Source organism: Amblyomma maculatum, chromosome 11 (assembly GCF_055883805.1).
Source record: "Amblyomma maculatum isolate TAMU_Amacu chromosome 11, ASM5588380v1, whole genome shotgun sequence".
Lineage (NCBI taxonomy): Eukaryota > Metazoa > Arthropoda > Arachnida > Ixodida > Ixodidae > Amblyomma > Amblyomma maculatum.
In genome coordinates, this window is record NC_139354.1 from 122,788,728 (window position 1) to 122,806,038 (window position 17,311).

At 43.4% G+C, this 17,311-nt stretch overlaps 1 pseudogene; it reads right to left on the reverse strand.

The window, feature by feature from the left end:
- Positions 1–850: 850 nt before the first annotated feature.
- Positions 851–1,745, reverse strand: LOC146174884 (uncharacterized; annotated as a pseudogene).
- Positions 1,746–17,311: the final 15,566 nt, after the last annotated feature.

Genomic DNA, 17,311 nt, shown 5'->3' on the forward strand with positions numbered 1-17,311 from the left:
ATAACCGGCTTCGAAGAGAGGGAAAAAAATGCTCAGTTCATGATTAATGGCATTGTAGTTACTTTTGTCATAGAGGGTGATTGTTTTCTTTTGTATTTCATGGCGCTCGGTGCGGAAGGAAAAATCTGCTTGAATGACTTTATGGTCGCTAATGGGCTCTAAGTATGTAATGGAAGACAAACTGTCAGGATGAGAGCTTAGTATTAAATCTAAAATGTTGCTCGAATCGCCTGCGATGCGCGTTGGGCTGTTTACTAGTTGGTAAAGGTTAAAGTTCAAGCAAACATTCAGAAAATCTCTTGATTCTGCACTGATTGGCTGTGAATGAGAGCGGTGGAGCCAGTTTATTCCTGGATAATTAAAATCACCAAATAGAAGAATATGTGCGTTCGGATAAGAGGTCATGAGCTGGTTGAGCATATTGTTGAGTTCGCGGGAAAAGTTTGGGCTTGCATGCGGAGGCCTATAACACACGCGGATTATGACTGAATGCGGTGAAGCACGGCACAAAAGCCAGAGTATCTCTAAGTTAGATGGTAGGCGGATGGGTGAACAAGATAATTCCGGTCCAGCAGCGATCAGTACACCACCCCCTCGAGAATCTGTGCGGTCCTTTCGATGAACAGAAAAATTTGGCAAATCGGCAATAACTTCAGCATCAGTGATATCATTGGTAAGCCAGGTTTCAGTTAACAGGAGCATAGTGCCGTTTAGATGATGTGACTAAGCTAGACGCACGTTCTCGTTTCGGCCTAAAACTGCGAATATTAGTGAATGTTACAGAGAGCGAAAGATGATTATTTGATAAAGTACGGGGACGGGTATTGATTGCTTTTGGGGGAGGTGACCGCTATGGCATCTCTTGAACGATCTGCAATGGGATATCGTACATATAACGCTTAGCACCAATGTGCAATGTCTTGTAGCGAAGTGAAAATTTAACTTTTTTTGACTTGGCGAAAGCTACAAGGTGGCTACGCGCGGTTTGGACAGAACGAGAGAAGTCTTCGCCGATGCTATAAGATGTGTTCTTTAGTTTCCGGGCATTTGAAAGAATATTGTCTTTAGTTTTGTAGGACGTAAATTCGGCTATTATTGGGCGACAGCGGTCGTTAGAGTGGCGTCCCAGACGATGTGCACGTTCTATTTCTTTAGGGTCGATTGATATATTAAGACGCTCCTGGCAGTGACGATTGATTATTTGTTCAGCCTCAGCATATGTTTCGGTCGTATTAGTGTCTTCAAGGCCATAAAATATTAGATTGTTCCGCCGCGATCGATTTTCAGCATCGTCTAGGCGTGTTTCTAATGCAGAGACTAAGTAGGCAGTCTGGGCGGCGTTAGTTCGGACAGTATCGAGGTCTGTTTGTAAGGTTTTTAGAGTTTGGTAGTGGTTCTCGAGGTCGGTCATTCTTTCGTTCAGATTGGAGGTGGTTTGGTTGGTCGTTAGTAGCTGGTTTTTTTAGTTCGCCCACCTCGGCGATGAGTAGGGATTGACTGGCTGAAATTTTTTGCAGCTCGGCAAGGATGGTGTCAGAATAAGGACAGGGGTTAGTTTCAATATCACCAGATAACAACAACAGAAGGGAGCGGGCAAAATCGGCAACAATAGCACTCAGACACTGTGGGCTTGGCAGCTGCACTAAGAAGTAGTTACTAGTTTTCTTTGCGATTAGGCTGTATTGTGCACCAACCTGCATTGTCAGGAAGAGCGGATTAGTGGTCTTTGCCATGGCGCAGCCACCAAGCCCACGAAGTGTCGTTGACGGATGCTGCGGTTTTATAGTTGAAGATGGTGATGTCGACTGTGATGGGGCGATCCAGGAGGCAGCGAGGGTTGGGCAGATCGGTGGCGGTGTGTCGACGGTAGCAGTGACGTTGACGTAGCCGGCCTCAAATCCGCCGCAGCCAAAATAAGTCGCAGGTAGGGATGACGAACCCGACTACGCAGTCGTCCGGCCAGGCAGAAAAGCAGCGACGATCGTGACAAGCACCTGCATTGTCAGGAAGAGCGGATTAGTGGTCTTTGCCATGGCACAGCCACCAAGCCCACGAAGTGTCGTTGACGGAGGCATGTCTTAGTCAACTTTGTTGCAATGTTAACAACGCGACCTCAGCTCTCTCTTCATAAGCGGACGTGTTCAGGAAGAATATCACTTATCCCTGATTAAAAAGCTTCGTTTTGCCGTTTCCCGATGATTCTCCGCAGTGTAACACTGATCCTCCTAAATATTTGACTAACATCATTCCCACTTCGAGTTATAGATGAATGCGCTCTCGCCCTAACATCCGATCTGCTGACTGTCGTGGTTAGCTCCTCCGTGGACTGCACAGCCTCTGGAAAACGCGTATCTTTTCTTTATTCTTTATTCATACAATACCCGCAGCACCACTAGAGCATTACAGCGGGGGGCACAAAACATCATAAAACAAATCCACAGTTTTGCGGCAAACCACATCCTCTGGCGATGCGTTCCAATCATTTTTGGATCGGAATGCTGAGCTTCTCGTCTCCCCCGCTACTCGTTTCGACCAGATGGTGCACCATCTTAGAGACATTTACGAAGATAGTGACTATCAACCGGGCTGGCTGCCATTGTTGATGTGTTGTCCTTCCTTGCCACCGTTTTAGGGAAGTTGTGCTAAGTCGTATTCTAGTTGTGTGGTGCTGTGTTGTATGTTTCAATTGGGCTTTTCGCCTACATACTAATTACTTTGTAAATAATGTATACAGCTTTACGCTGCACTTAAAAGCATGTAACAAATACCATGCTGAAGAAAAAAAGTCGTGGTTAGCTCAGTCGGTAGAGCGACTGCCGAGGAAAGGCGGTGATGCCGGGTTCGCTCCCCGGATCAGGACAAATTTTTCTTTTTCTACGAAGTTTCAGAGAAAGCTGTACAGCTTTTCTTTGCAGCCGTATGGCTACGCTTGGGTTGATGCCAATGAGTATTTACTCCCTTATTACTGATACTCCTATATTCTGATTTTAATTAAGCTAATAGTGCTTCATTGGAAAACTTCCGTTTTTCAGACTGTGGACCTTTACTCAGAATTAGGTCGGCGCTGAAAATACTAAAACCAGCACGACAGCTCTCGTTCGCTTTTGCGCCCTGTTACTTGGTGAAGGGTCTGTTTATTTTAGTATGAATTTTTTTTTTACAGTTTTAAAAAATATAGTTGAAAGGGGACTGCAACAATATTTGGGAAAGTCAGATAATCAGTTTAAACGATGTACGATAACTTTAAGATAATAGGTCCTGAGCAGAACTGTTTCATAATGTTCTCAGTAAGCCTTAATTTATTGGTTCTTCTAATGGCTAAAGAATAGGAAAGACTGCCTATTTTAATTTATGATTAAAAGTAGACCTTGCACAGTTAGACTTGCTTGGCCATCTTTGGGCAATCTACCTCAATGTTCTTTTGCTGATATTCTCAGATTAATTATTACAATGGTGCCTAACGCTCCCCGAAATAAGGTCGAAATCATTCGCTGCAGAACTGATTTCAACCCATGAAGGACGATACACATAGCGAAAATTAAGCATGAATAATGGGTTGCGGTTGGCTTTGCTCCGAATCTTTTCATGACTTCATCAAATTTTGTTTATATGAAAATTAGGCCTCTATCCTTACCTTCTTTTGCAGAATTTGTAAGGAGATTTCTAGCGGTATATGAAAAGCGTAGGAAAGACTGCTTTCACCTATTAAAGATATAAGCCACATGAAGGCTGTACCGAATGTTTCGCGCTATCAAACTCTTTCAGACGTGCGAAGAGAAGCATAGAAAATATTCAACGTTTAAATCCCACCTAATCAATGCACTGCCGGTAATTTTAAGCCCAGTTTGAAAATGTCTTAAGCCTTTTAGGAGAGGAGTGTAACTAGCTGTAAGATAATGGGCCTGGAGCAGAACTCCTTAACGTTCTCAGTAAGCATTACGGTATACCTTCTTCTAAAGGCTAAAGAATAGCAAGGACTGACTTTTAGGAGTTTTTAGAAAAATTAGATCGTGCGCACTTAGGACAGCTTGGACATCTTTTGAATAACCTAGCTCAATGTTCTGCAGCTGAAATGCCGTCTGATCATTAACAATGCGCTTAATGGTCTCTACATTACGATCGGAGTATTAGGAGCAGAATGGATTTCTACCCATAAAGGTAGGTGAAAATGAAAAGCGGGCCAAAGTTTAAGTGTGATATAAAATACAAACTTTCAAAATCAAAAGTGAGTGATGGATTGCTGTAGGCTTTGACCGGAATCTTTTCATGACGTCATCTGCACGTTGTGTTCCTTGATTGAAATTTTTGTTTATATGACGCCTTGGTTTTCACCTTCTTTTTTAGAATGCAAGGCGTTCGTTAGCTGTATAAAAAAAGGCTAAGAAAACCTTTTGTCAGTAATTTAAGTAATAAGCCACATAAAAGCTGTACTCAATTTTTGGCACCATCTAATTCCTTCACAAGAGCAAAGAGAAGAATCCAAAAATATAGAATCGTTAAATCCAAGCTGAATAATGCACTGCCTAGAATTTTAAACTCAGTTTTATAGCATTTTGAAGCCTTTTAAGAAAGGAGTGCAGTGGATTCTTGACTTTGTTGTAGACCTTACACGTCCATTCGCACATATTTAACTAAGGCTAGAAAATCCCACAATCTTTCTATGTCAATAAATGATATAAGGAAGCAGGGAAAGTCAGGTTCTTAGTCATTTATAGACAAAACCGTCCATGCCGATACTTTTTTAAAGTTAATAAAGTGCTGGGAGAATGAAGCTGGCCAGCAAAAATTTAAATGGCCTGCTTCGGAATGTCGGTAACTATTGCAATAAAACTTTATCGCTCTAGCCTTCATGCTAATCTTCATAACGATTTATAAAGTACACAATGGTATAAGTGGGGAATACGGTTCTTATACCATAAACTGAAGATTTCGCTTGAGGGTAAAAAACAAGGTTACTAAACGCGCTGTGAAATCAGTATTGGAGGAAATATTTCCTCTAGTACTGACTTTAAAGCATATTTAGTAGCCTTTTATGCGTGCTATTCTTTCGACTAGAATTGCGGTGTGAAATATAGTAATTGATTTATACCTATAGCACGCATGAGAGAACACAAGCACCAGTTTCATATCTACAAGTATGTTTCGAAACTACAGTCGGATAAAAAGGTGTATTGTTTCTCGTTAGTTTCACCTATTTACGTACCTATTACTACAGAACTCAAATTGCAACTGCATAATGCACTATGATTTATCTGTCGAATTATTTTTAAAAATTTCCAACTCGTAAATTTTTGTGATCAATCCACCCACGAAAAGTATTAACTATAAAAGGAGCATTCAGTTCTATGTAATCCTATAACTTTCTTACGCTAAGCAGTCAGTGACAGCCCCGCCAAACAGAAAAGGGTACATTTTTTCTGTAACCCCCTCAACGTTTTAGGCCTTAACATGCATACGTTTTCTGCAGTTTCAGGCTTGCCCCGCAGGGCAAAATATAATTTAAAATATCTGCGCAAGCTTCTGCTTGATCATTTTGATTGGTTTCTGACGATGAATAAATACTAATTTTTTCTGACAACTTCACAGAGGTTATATAGCAGCCATGAACAAATCGCTAAATATTACCCGGGGGCCATCACATACCTCGCAAAGGCAATATGCATTCGGTAATTTATTTCGAAAGAGGCTGTAAAGCGGCGGTAACTTCCCTTAAAAGATAGCTTCCCATAAATATATTAATAATGCACAAAAATATCAACAAGAAAGCTAGATTAAGATTATGGCGATGTATTGTGGCGCATTATCTTTTACCATGCCTGACATACAAGCAAAATGCTAATGAAACATGGAACACTGACTAATTCTCTACTTGCTGAGCTTTGCTTTCAGAACTTGTTAAGGTTGTGAACGCAAAGTTTCAGTATGTAGAAATTGTGAACGCAAAGCCACAGTATGTACAATAAATAAATAAATATATGTAGATGCTTTCAAATTACGAGCGCTGCGACGGAGAACAACAACGAGAGAGTAAAGACAAGGACAGGCGCTTCCTTTACTCTCTCGGTGTTGTTCTCCGTCGCAGCGCTCGTAATTTGCAATCATGTACCAACTAGCTCAACTTTCTGTATTACTGCAATGTAGATGCTTCATTTACCCATATTTGCTTATTTATTGTGCATACTGCAGCGTTGTTGTGCTATACTGCAAGAAGACGTCAAATAAAATAAAGGGAAGAACAGTGGCAAATAGCCGATACAATAAAAGCAAAATTAGCGAAAGCAAAATAATATTCAATACCCGTTTAACACCAGTTTAAAGGAAGAAAACAATGAAGGACGACCAGGCACTATATTCGAGCATTCAATTAAGTGCCGAAAGAAGCTGTGTTCAAAAGCGTTGGTTGCTTGCGAAATTTGAAGTTTAGTTTAGGCCGTAGTAATTTCTTGTTTCAGGTGGTATCACAGGAATCAGGCAATGGTGAAGTACAGTATAATGAATTAATAATGAAATGGGTAGATTTTAAAGAATTAGACCTTCGGCCCGGCGAGAGTGATCGCAAGCCTAGGGATTAGAGCGCTGTGGAGGGCGAAACATTCTTGTCGAACTTGTGGTATATGAAACGAAAGAGTTTCTTCTGGACTCCCTGGATTTCGTTAATTTCCCGATTTTTATGCGGGTTCTAGACAGGGGGGTGCGTATTCAAGTGGTGGAAGGACTAATGATCTATCTGTTAATAGTGTCTTGTCCCTAGGAGTCGCATTTATGGTGCAACGCAGGTATCGAAACGTTTTAGTGCATTTGAGGCTATTAAATCTGTGTACTCCGGCCGTGCCATGCTCAGTGTGGAGACGATGCCAATGTGTTTGTACTAACTGGCGTTCGTGATTAGGCACTGTTAATTTTGTAAGTATACAGTGAAGGTACCGTGGTATGGTCTTTCCAGTTGTGAAGTATGGATGCGAGAGTTGGACTGTAAAAAAGGCTGACCGCCGAAGAATTGGCGCGTTTGAATTGTGGTGCTGGCGAAGACTCTTGAGAGTTCCTTGGACTGCCAGAAGATCAAATCAGTCAATATTGTCGACCATAAACCCTGACTGCTCATTGGAGGGTCAAATTCTAAAGTTAAAGCTCAGCTACTTTGGTCATCTGATGAAAAGAGAGGAGTCGCTGGAGAAAGATTTGATGTTGGGAAAGGTTGAGGGTCGCCGGAGAAGGGGTAGGCAGCGAACGCGATGGTTAGATGGCATCCTCGAGGCACTGCAGATGAAGTTATGTGATGTTAGGAAGATAGTGAGAGACCGGAAAGCGTGGCGTGACATGGTCAATAGGGTCACGATGAGTCGGACACGACTGAACGACTGAACTGAACTGACCGTGGTATTAAAGCCACAACCTTACGCACGTTGTCGTTTATCACGTAGGCTACCAAGCGCTAAGTACAGTGAATATTTTTTGAAGTTTTAAATGGACGTAAAAGCAGCAAATGTTTTTATAAATTACACAGTCATCAGCATACAAACGTATGTTAGACGAAATGTTGCCACGCTAATATTTTATAAAATAAAGAGAAACAACAGGCCCAATACAGAACCCAGTGGAACACATTAGGGAGACTCTCATACCTTGCAGTCTGCTACATTGAAAAATATAAATTGTGAACAATTAAAGAAAAAAAACAAGAAATTATTTGGAAAAGCTGGGAATTTTCAGGAAGGTGTCAAGCTTATAGAAGGGTTTTTGTGACAAACCTTTTCGACTGCCTATGAAAAGTCAATAAATATTGTGTCTATTTGATTGCCCGTATCGAGGTTATCGCGAATCTCGCGGTTGAATTAATTGTGTCAAGTGCTGAAACCACGCCTAAAGCAATGCAGGATATTTGTTTGTAAATTATGTGACTCAAGATATTCCACAATGTGTGCGTAAATAGTGAATGTGCTCTAACATTTTACATTCTGGAGAGGTATATGACATTGCCTATAATTGTATGCATTTTGCTTGTCATCGGTCTTGAACAAAGGGTGCACTGGGGCCATTTTGCATATGGAGGCACTAATAGGAGGCAAGACACGTGGAAAATTTCACAGCTATGTAGCGACAAGTCCATAACGGGTAGTGTACCGAAAAAGAATTCGAGATACCACCAAGGCCAGCAGACGTCTTAGTATCATTTTTTTAACAGTAGGTGTAAAATTCCTTCTTAAGTAATAGTGATATCCTTGATTGGCACTGCACTGTAAGGAATAGTGCCTAGCTGAATGTTGTCGCCGTCATAAAAAAAGACGGTGTTGAAGTGCTCAATAGATGGATGGGATATAATAAATGTATCATTAGTAGATTCATCGTTAATCACCGTCGCAGCTGTGTATTCCAATCACATGATAAAATAGATCAAATCTCTTACAGAGGTTAGTCTTTAGTAAATCCTGCAGCTGCAATTGGATGTAAAAATAATTGCCGTAGTTATTTTTCAGTAGAAACTGCTATTTGGCTTTAATGAAGGGTACCATTGGTGCCTGATTCTTTCAGCGCTTCTTACATCTAAGCATGTGTACATGCCGTGTAAGAGGTAGTATATCTCTCGTCATCCAGGTAATATTTACATTTTTCCTCTTTGTATTTAGTGGTATAAAACACTGTTTGCATTTTTAGCCAATTATCTGAAATAGCTCAATAATACGCCAACATCACCTACAGTACTACATATTCTTCGAATCAGTCAGAGCGTCAGTTATTGAAATATCACCTGCTTTTTAAAGGCCGGAAATATAGAAAAAAAAAACAAAGTTGTTTTGATTAAACGAAACGTTTCAGAAGACAAGCTCAGCCTTATAATCAGAATTCCTTCAATGGCATTCCGGCAATGTTAGAACTAACGAAAAACAAAGTACACTTAACATGCTACAAATTAACGTATTCTAAATTACAGTTTCCGAATATATTATTTCACTGCTTTGATAATGGTAGCTAGCATTTTGAGAACAAGGATAGTTCATCTGAATGCCTCTGTTTAAGGTCACTGCACTAAAATTTTCTGATCAATAGCCACCGCTCGGTAATGATGAAATAGAACTACAAGACGCTGCGTTGAGGCATCAATTTGTTTGTAAGAAAACTGGTGTTTTACATGTGCTCATGACAAGAAAAGTTATCTTAGGCGTTCTTGTCTGAGAAAGAATGCGGATCGTTTTTTATCACTACATAAAATCAGCAGTTGTTCATACTCTTATTCCCCTCATTTTAGTACTTTTGTTTGCTCATCGGGTGTGGATTAATCTCAAAATATTGTTATTGTTCACAAACACGCAAATAATGAGGGAAAAAGACTTTACAGCCACCCTCTGGCGATAGGTTATCTCTGACAATATAGAAAGTAGGTGTGACTGGTTTTGTCGCAGGGGTTTAACGTCCCAAAGCGACTGAGGCCGTAAAAGACGCTGAAAGTAAGTATGAGGATAAAAAGTAGCATATGCCGTGTCTTTACCCCAAATCGTATCTTTATGCACAAAAGGGAATTAGATGTTCATGAAGAATTTATTTATACACTAATATTTGTGTTTCTGTGAAGCTGGCTTAAAACAATAAAATCAGCAAACAACCCGAAAGCGCTTCAAAATATGCTCTCTTACACTGCTTGCAAAATTGCGCCAACACTGCTCTGAAAACGTGATGCCATAAAGACGCCGAAGCCATCTTCAGCTCCACACATTCGTCTCATGTGTGCCCTGATTTCTAACCTAATTTAGAAATGGCCTGGCTAAAACACTGAAGCCTCAGAGATAAAGAAGAGGTGGCAGGAATACACAGAAGAACTGTACAAGAAGGACCCGAATGTGCAAACCCAACATAAGACGGTTGTGATTACTGATCTCGAGCCGGGCATCCTGAAGAGTGAAGTTGAATGGGCCTTAGCCAGTCTTGCTAAGAAGAAAGCCAGCGGAAGTGATGGCATTCCAGCTGAGTTGCTTCAAAACCTCAAACATGACGCTGTTAGCATTCTGCATACAATATGTTAGAAGATTTGGACAACTCTGCAGTGGCCACAGGATTGGAGGAGGTCAGTTTACATCCCCATTCCAAAGAAAGGCAGTGCCAAAGAATGTTCCAACTACCGCACGATCGCACTTATTTTGCATGCTAGCAAGGTGATGTTGAAAATCCTCCAAGGTAGGCTGCAGCAGTATGTGGATCGGGAGCTTCCGGACGTGCAAGCTGGGTTTCGCAAGGGCAGAGGAACTAGAGACCAAATTGCCAGCCTCCGCTGGATGATGGAAAAAACAAGAGAGTTCCAGAAACCCATCTACTTCTGCTTTATTGATTATGCGAAAGCGTTTGACTGCGTAGATCACAGCAGATTGTGGCAAGCTCTCCAAGAGATGGGAGTTCCAATTGACCTCATCTGTCTCCTCAGGAACCTGTATGAAGCACAAGAGGCCACAGTCAGAACTGGGCATGGTCTTACCGATTGGTTTCCGATTGAGAAAGGAGTGAGGCAAGGCTGCATACTGTCGCCCTGCCTATTTAACCTATATGCAGAGTGCATCATGAGGAAGGCCGGTCTGGACGAGTCTTCATATGGAGTGAAGATTGCTGGAAAACGTATCAACAACCTTAGATATGCGGATAATACCACTTTAATGGCAGAAAGTGAAGTGGAACTCAGGAGACTTCTGATGCGCGTACAAGAAGAGAGTGAGAAGTTTGGGCTTAAACTGAACATCAAAAAGACAAAGATCATGGCGTCTTGCCCTATCAAGTCCTGGAGCATCAATGGACAAGAAGTGGAAGCTGTGACAGATTTTCTCTTCTTGGGCTCCAAGACTACCTCGGAAGGAGACTGCAGCCATGAAATTAGGAGACGCCTGCTTCTGGGAAAGAGAGCAATGGTTAGTCTTGCCCGCCTAGTAAAGAGCAGAGACATTAGTCTGCAAACCAAGATCCGTATAACTCGTGCTATGGTTTTTCCAGTTGTGATGTATGGATGCGAGAGTTGGACTGTGAAAAAGGCTGACCGCCGAAGAATTGACGCGTTTGAATTGTGGTGCTGGCGAAGACTCTTGAGAGTTTCTTGGACTGCCAGAAGATCAAGTCAGTCGATATTGTCGACCATAAACCCTGACTGCTCATTGGAGGGTCAAATTCTAAAGTTAAAACTCAGCTACTTTGGTCATCTGATGAGAAGAGAGGAGTCGCTGGAGAAAGATTTGATGTTGGGAAAGGTTGACGGTCGCCGGAGAAGGGGTAGGCAGCGAATGCGATGGTTAGATGGCATCCTCGAGGCACTGCAGATGAAGTTATGTGATGTTAGGAAGATAGTGAGAGACCGGAAAGCGTGGCGTGAAATGGTCTATAGGGTCACGAAGAGTCGGACACGACTGAACGACTGAACTGAACTGGCTAAAACAAGTATACCTATTTCAAATTAGAGATTCCTGGAATAAAAATACTTTTGGTTTGCAGATATTTGTTTTGGCTCACGACAGGCACCTGTGTGGCTGTGTAAGCTGTCTCTGGAGTGTAAATAAGGCGGTACATAAACATGTCGAATTTACAGTGCTATATTGCAGTAGGTGTGCATACTTAGGCAAACATATTTTGCTTTTATTCTCCCTGCATTGGCTGTGTCTCTGTCATAACCTAATTTCCTTATATATCAGGGAAACATCACTTTATACAAAAACTTTCTGAATCAAGAAAAACAACTTCGTGAAATGTAGACTTTCTCACAGAATTTCTTGAGCACTTTCTAGACCACACTGACCTATAAAAAGCCGCGCGATCTCAATAAATGTGCATATCTCAAAAAATTTATTTCGAACTTTAGAGTAGTATTTTTTACAGTATTATCATCCCTCAGAGGAATATTATACCGGCGCCATACACGGCATTGTATATGTGCTGTGGTTGTTTTTGTTTTTAGTACAGAATCTTTATCTGTCCCTTTAGAAGAACTGCCGGCGATGTCGTTGACATGTCCACAGAGATCGCGATAAAAATAGAATTGAAGTAAAAAAGTAGAGTCACAGCATGAAGCGGCTTTGAGACGCACTGAAGACACCGAGTATCAAAGATCCGTTGCTGGATCCATGCAGATGCTACCGAGGCCCCGCCGCTTTACACATGGCGCTCGCTTATATGTACTCGCCGCTGACTAACTTCATGTGGCGATAGTTCTACAGATATTAACTCGAGGGCGTTAAAGGTCCTGTGAACCGACAATCTGGCGTCGGCAGCGTATAGGGACCGAAATATTTCCAAAATGACGCTGACAGGAGGTAGCTGGAAGCTGACATGAGATAGCATTGATTTGGCGTAGAGCTGCCCAAAATGAAAAATTACAGACCCATCAGCCTACTGTCTGTTACGTATCAGCTACTTAACAAAGTAATCGCTAATAGAATCAGGGCAACTTTAGACTGCAACGAAGCAAATGATCAAACAGATTTTCGAAAAGGATACTCTGCTATCGATCATATCCATGCCACCAACATGGTGATAGAAAAATGCTAGTAATATAACCAGCCCTTATACACAGCATTCATTGATTACGAAAAAGCATTTGACTCAGTAGAAACTTCGGCAGTCATACAGGCATTGCGAAATCAAGATGTAGACGCGCCGTACGTGAAAGTGCTGGAATATATATATAGAGGGTGCACAGCAACCATAGTTCTGCATAAAGAAAGTAACAAACGTCCTATATAGAAAGGTGTTAGACAAGGAGACACGATCCCCCCGTACTATTCATAGCTTGCTTAGAGGAAGTATTGAGAGGCTTGGAATGGGAGGAGTTAGGCATCAGAGTAGATGAAGAATACCTCAGTAATCTGCGATAAGCTGTTGACATTGCCTTGCAAAGTAACTTAGGGGATGAATTGCAAAAGAATGATTGATGACCTAGACAGGAAAAGTAAAACATTTGGCTTGAAAATCAATATGCAGAAGACTAACGTAATGTTCAATGGCCTAGGGAAGGAACAGAAGTTTACATTAGGTAGCGAAGAACTAGAAGTAGTAGGCGAGCATGTCTATTTAGGACAGGTAGTAACCGCAAATCCGGACCATGAAAGGGAAATAACAAGGAGAATAAGACTAGGATGGAGCGCACTTGGCAGGTACTCCCAGATTATGACTAGCAGCTTACCGGCATCACTCAAGAAGAAAGTATACAACAGTTGAATCTTACCTGTATTTACCTATGGGGCTGAAAATTGGAAGCTAACAAAGAGGGTTCTACTAAAGTTGAGAACAACGCACAGGCGTATGGAACGAAAAATGGTAGGGGTAACATTAAGAGATAGAAAGCGTGCAGAGTAGGTCCGAAAAAAAAACTAAAGTCAGTGACATTCTAGTGAAAATCAAGAAGAAGAAATGGGCATGGGCAGGACATGTAGCAAGAAGAAAGGATAACCGATGGTCGCTTACTGCAACAAAGGTGAATTTAAGGGAAGGAAAGCGTAGCAGGGGGCGGCAGAAAATTAGGTGGCCATATGAGGCTAAGACGTTCGCCGGGATCAAGTAGATGCAGCTCGCCCAGGAACGGGATAATTGGAAGAATATCAGAGAGGCCTTCGCCCTGCAGTGGGTATAGTCAGGTTGAGGATGATGATGATTATGCCTGACATCACGCTTCGTAGGAGCTGCCAGCACGGGCCCATCTTTTATATGAGAGGGTTATATCAAAAAAAGCCTGCCAGGACGCTTGAATTAACGTTGCCCCTAGGCCACACAGGCGCGTTCATACGAATTGGTAAAAGCAGGTTTATATATGTGGCCTAATAGCCTATCTATATCGGCATTATCCTCATAGGCGGAGCTTAAGTGCCGTCATAATTTTATTATAGAAATTATGAAGCAGCTGTTTCTCGAACGTTGTTCTGGGTTGGGTCGTAAGATTTCTCGCTCCAGATAGCCTATACATGCTAGTCAAGTTATAGGCTACGTGACTATAGAGAGTCGAACCAATGAAATAAGAAATAAGTACATCCGTCGGCATGCTTAACACGAATGCTCGCGCGGGTGTCCTTAACTAATACTTGCACCGTTTAGCGCTTGCCGAAGGGTGCGACGCCTGCTAAGGTAGCTCTAAAGGTCACCAGCTATCCGCATCGACCCCGTGCTGTATGATTTCAGGCCTAGCGGCTAGAGCTGAGAAGTGCAATTATCCGTCCAGGCCAAAAGAGCAGGCGCAAGTGTCGAGTGTGCAGACTGCAGTACCTTCAAATAAAATGCATGAGAACCGGTTCTCATATGGTCTAAAAACGTGGAGGCTAACAAAAGTTATGCTTCTACTGAAGACTACGCATGGAGTTATGTAATAAAACATTATAGATTAGCGCTAGGTGAACGGAAACATGAACAGCCGGTCGAGCAAGAAATGAAAGCTCAAATATTCTAGTCAAAATCAAGAAGAAGAAAAAGACGAAAGCAAGGGGTGCAATGCGAAGGTTATATTAGCAGTGTCGGTAGGTTGAGAGATTATTCTGTAAGAAATAAAACGCTGCAGCGCGTGGGGTAAAGGTATATTTTAAATGTTACAAATGAGTTGCCAGTGGCCATGTTGTTAAAATTTGCCCAGGTCCTGATGAATTAGGTGCATATGGAACAGGCCTTTTTCCTGTAAGGGGTGTAGATAAGCTGATGGTGACCAGAGCTGAAGAGGGCCTTTCTCCTGCCTCAGTTGCTACCAAGATGCTTATTGCGGAGATATTCAAAATATGGCTTTTCTTCTGGCTATGAAAGAGAATCTGTAAACATATGTACAAAGAGCAAAGAGTAATTATCGGTCTCGATGACCTCATATTCAGTGTGATTTATAAGGATATATTAATGACGTTTCCCCTGTATGTGCGCAAAAGGATAATGTTTGGCCTCGAAGAGTCTGGACAGCTGGCCTCTTTCGGAGTATTCACTACTTGGCGCTTGTCAAGACAAATGTAGAGCTCTAGAGGCAGTTCTGGCTCTTTGCGGTTTCTTGAGCGACACCCGACTCGGCTCGCAATTGAGAGACAAGATACCGTGCCTGTGCCTTTTCATACCTCTTTTCAAGTCATCGTCACTCATCACGTTCCTCGTTATTCTCCTTTAGCCCTTCCCAAGTTCAGAGCAGAAGGCCGGATGTCCAACGTTATAGCTTCCATCTGTCCTTTCCAATCGATAAACCCATGTATTGTTTTCCTTTGTTCGTCCACGAAGCACACAAATCTGCTAGGTGTGAATACATTGTTTGTAAGTGTTATAATTTTAATGCTTAAGATCCCTATTTGCATGCGTTATGGTGTTTTCAGACATTTCTATAGCATGCGTTGTACATAAATGCCTAAAACTACTTATCATCGCAAAAGTTTTGAGGGTTCCCAAAGAGAACCCAGATTTTGGAGCTAAGTGCTGAAACCTCCGTAACTTTTTCATTCTCTAAGAAGCACCACCGAGGAGGTCGGTAAAAGCATGCTGTTAGGAAAGTGAAGAAATGTTTCGAGTGTTCGTAATTAGAACAGAAAAGTGTAAAACATATTGCTCTCTCCATTCTTCGCCGCATTGCCGTGGTACTTTAACAGGTTGTGCTATGTAGAAAGCAATAGCGCGTTACGAATCCGCGGTGGAGTTAAGTTTGCGGGCTTCGCACAGAAGCGAGATTCCGAAGGGGCCGCCAAGGTCAAGGGGCAGCTTGACGCGGGCAGATTTATGACGGTCGCGCGGGCGACCGCTTCTCGGAAGTGAGCCCAGAACACATGGCAGCGGGCGACGCCACCGGCTCCCTCCGTCCCGTGCCGCGAGGGAGGCAGAGCAGTGCAGTTAGAGCGCACAGCATAAGCGCGTGGTTGTGGGTTCGGCGCTAACTGCGGTGTCTCCCGGGTCGAGTGGAGAGGGCGCGGAGGCCATAAATCCCGAAACGCGGCGTAACACAGGCCTGGGGAGAACGCGCTGTTGACAAGTCTTCCCGGGAAGACGCCTGTGTGTCCCTGTAAATCCACCGCCCGCGCACAACCGACCAAGAGCAGGGATCGGAATGTTTGGGCCTGAGGTTTGCGCGTGTGTGTTTTTATGTATTTTCGGAAGTGTAACCGTTGACGCCGTTTGTCCTTGCGACTGTTTGGCGCGTCTTGCGTAGGAGGATTTTGGAGAGGGAAAAGTTGCAGATGTATGTGTTTGTGTGCGCAACCACTCGCCGCTTAGTGCGTGCTTTGTGTGTGTTTTATTTGACATGCGTAGGAGAGGGGTATATGTGGCACAATGATTGGCCAGCCCATTTTGAAACACTGAGTGTTATTGGCCACAGAGTGGCGTACGTTGATTGGTCAACGGACAAAACTGGAATTTTGAGCGCTAAGGAAGGAGCAAGGAGAGTTGGGCTTGGAAGACAGTTGGGCTCGGAGGAGAGTTGGGCTCGAACGAGAGTCGAGGGCAGACGGGTTGTTCGAGAGGGAGGCTAGGCTGAGGGAGGTCTCAAGGGACTCCGGCCTAAAGTGTAGCAGGAGGCCAAGGCCTGATTCTGCTAGCCTCTGACCTCAGATCGTTCACCAGTCGCAGTTAGCCCTCTCTGTTTGATGTCGCACCCGACGACAGTATTGTAAATACTAAGTTGTAAAAAGGTGTAAATAAACGTGTACAGTCCGAGAAGAGAAGTCGTCATCTCCGCACCGCAATGTGTCACTGAGCCACGGACGCAGCGGTGGTCACCAACCCCACTCGGTACGAGCGAAGGCAGCAGAAGAAACAGCAAGAACACCTGCTGTATAGGGAAGACCATCCATCCACCAAGCCTTCGCACCTTTTGAGTTTAACTGGTGGGTTGCTATTTTATCTCTCTCTCTCTCTCTCCACACACACACACACACACACACATCATCATCATCAGCAGCAGCAGCAGCAGCAGCAGCAGCGGCAGCGGCAGCGGCAGCGGCAGCGGCAGCGGCAGCGGCAGCGGCAGCGGCAGCGGCAGCAGCAGCAGCAGCAGCAGCAGCAGCAGCAGCAGCAGCAGCAGCAGCAGCAGCAGCAGCAGCAGCAGCAGCAGCAGCAGCAGCAGCAGCAGCAGCAGCAGCAGCAGCAGCAGCAGCAGCAGCAGCAGCAGCAGCAGCAGCAGCAACAGCCTGATTATACCCACTGCAGGGCGAAGGCCTCTCCCGTATTTTTCAACTTAACCCAGTTCTGTGCTAGCTACATCCACTTGACCCCTGCGCACTTCTTAATCTCATCCGCCCATCTAACTTCCTGCCGCCCCTGCTACGCTTTCCTTCCCTTGGAATCCAGTTTGTTACCCTCAGCGACCATCGGTTATCATCTCTTCGCACTACATGTCCTGCCCATGTCC